This window comes from Cetorhinus maximus, unplaced genomic scaffold (assembly GCF_964194155.1).
Source record: "Cetorhinus maximus unplaced genomic scaffold, sCetMax3.hap1.1 HAP1_SCAFFOLD_669, whole genome shotgun sequence".
NCBI lineage: Eukaryota > Metazoa > Chordata > Chondrichthyes > Lamniformes > Cetorhinidae > Cetorhinus > Cetorhinus maximus.
In genome coordinates, this window is record NW_027596611.1 from 165,506 (window position 1) to 168,183 (window position 2,678).

The following is a 2,678-nucleotide window of genomic DNA, read 5'->3' on the forward strand; positions in this document are numbered from 1 at the left end:
GCACTGTGGGAGGGTCAGTATTGTGGGAGAACTGCACTGTCGGAAGAACTATATTGAAGGAGTGCTACACACAGAGTGTCAGTACTGAAGGAATGCTGCACTCTTGGAGGGTCACTACTAAGGGAACGCTGCATGATCGGAGGTTCAATACTGAGTGACTACTGCAATGTGGAAGGGTCAGTACTGATGGAGTGCTGCACTGTCGGAGGGTCAGTACTGAGGGAGTTCTGCACTGCCTGAGTTTCAGTACTGAGGCACTGCCGCACTGTCAAAGGGTCAGCACTGAGGGAATAATGCACTGTTTCAGGGTCAGCACTGAGGGAGTGCTGCACTGTTGGATGGTCAGTACTGAGGGAGTGCTGCAGTGTTAGAGGGTCAATACTGAGGGAGTGCTGCACTGTCGAAGGGTCAGCACTGAGGGAGTGCTGCACTGTCAGAGGGTCACTACTGAGGGAGTGCTGCACTGTCGGAGGGTCAGGACTGATGAAGCGCTGCACTGTCTGGGGGTCAGTACTGAGGGAGTGCTGCACACGGAGAATCACTCCTGAGGGAGTGCTGCACTGCCAGAGGACCAGTACCGAGGGAGTGCTGCACTATCAGAGGGTCAGTACCAAGGGAGTGCTGCATTGTCAGAGGGTCAGTACTGAGGGAGTGCTGAACACACTGAGAGTCACTCCTGAGGGAGTGCTGCACTGTCGGAGGATCAGTACTGAGGGCGTGCTGCACTGTCAGCGGGCAGTACTGAGGGAGTTCTGCACTGTCAGAGGGTCAGTACTGAGGGAGTGCTGCACTATCAGAGGGTCAATATTGGTGTTAAAGCAGCAGTCAGAGCTGTGAGGCTAGAAATGTAATATTAAAATCATCCAAAAGGCCAGACGCATGGCGTCATGTAACACATGGGGAGGTGGTGGCATAGTGGTATTGACACTAGGCTTGTAATCCAGAGAACCAGGTTAATGCTCTGGGCACACGCTGAAATTTGAATCTGGAGTTAAAAGTCTGATGATGACCAAGAAACCATTGTCGATTGTCGTAAAAACCCATCTGGTTCACGAATGCCCTTTAGGGAAGGAAATCTGCTGTCCTTGCATGGTCTGGCCAACATGTGACTCCAGACCCACAGCAATGTGCTCGACTCTTAAATGCCCTCTGAACAAGAGCAATTAGGGATGGGCAATAAATGCTGGCCCAGCACACATTCCATGAACACATTTTTTTAAATGGCACATTAATGAGTTAATTGCAGCCTCGCAAGCAGCTTTCTGCACTCCTGGCTAAAATCCACTGTTTGCCTTATGAGAGAAATGGTGGCTGTTAACACTTCTTCAGGTATCAAGAGTTTTGATGAGTCTGTCTTTGTTATCGTCCCAGCTGGGAGAGTCAGTTTGCCTGTTGGCCATCTAATTTTGTGATAATAATGTGGCCTTCGGGTGTGAGATTACACAAGGATGGGAGTTGGAACTCCTTTTTTCTTGTAGTCTTTGTTGGGACCTTCCAGAACAGATGGCCAATCTTGTAACTCATGTGACCAGTAGCAGCCATCTTGTGGTTCATCAGAAGTCCATTTTAAAACAGCAAAAAGAATAAAGTTTTGATACATACAGTTTTGATTTCTTTTCATGTCTTATTGATGTAACAAGAATCAGATTTATGATCATTTCAGGCTCTGTGCTGCTCATTTAAATGTACTTTCTGCCCCTGTGAGGAGTGCAGGAGATCGACTATGAAATGGGATTGAGTTCCAGTGTTTGAAACCCTTTAGCTCCTCCTGATTTAACAATGAGCTTGAGTGGATATTTCACTGTGTTCTTCAGCTCCCAAGAACATAAGAAACAGGAGCAGGAGTAGGCATTCGACTCCTCAAGCCTGCTCTGCCATTCATGGTCTACATGTGGCACCACACCCACAGCTATGTGCTTGACTTTTAAATGCCCTCTGAACAATGAGGCAATTAGGGGTGGGCAATAAATGCTGGCTAGCCAGCGACACCCACATCACATAAATGAATAAAAAATATGGCTGATCTGATTGTGACTTTAACTCCACTTCGTTGCCCATCCCCAATAATCCTTGGCTCCCTTATCAATCAATTATCTGCCTAACTCAGTCTTGAATATATTAAATGGCTCAGGCTCCACTTCTCACTGGGGGAGAGAATTCCAAAGAATAACGATCCCCTGAGGGAAGAAATTCCTCCTCTTATCCTTCTTAAATGGGAGAGCTCTTATTTTAATCTGGGTCACCCTTGTTGGTGCAGGAAATGAGAACCTGCGGCGCCTTTCATGTTTGTTCTGTCATAAAATCAGGATCAGTGTAGGAGTAATAACACTGATTATATAATTCACGCATAAGTGTTATATACAACCCAGGTCACCAACAACAGTATAAAACTGCTGGATATGCTGAAGAGTAAAATGATGGATTTCTTTGGTTCTCCATCTCTGGGTCCTTGTGATTCTCTCCACTGCTGCGGACTCAGACTCCCCTGCAGACTTAACTGGTCACTAAAGTATGTCTGACCGTCGGAATATTGAGCAGAAAAATCAGAAAGAAAGGGGGACAAGGGGTTAACATGTTGTCTAACATTTCAAATGTGACCCATATGTGGAAAGTAAAAAAAGCTCATTTTATGGACACAACACCCAGAAACATTATCAATTATATCATCTGTATATCCT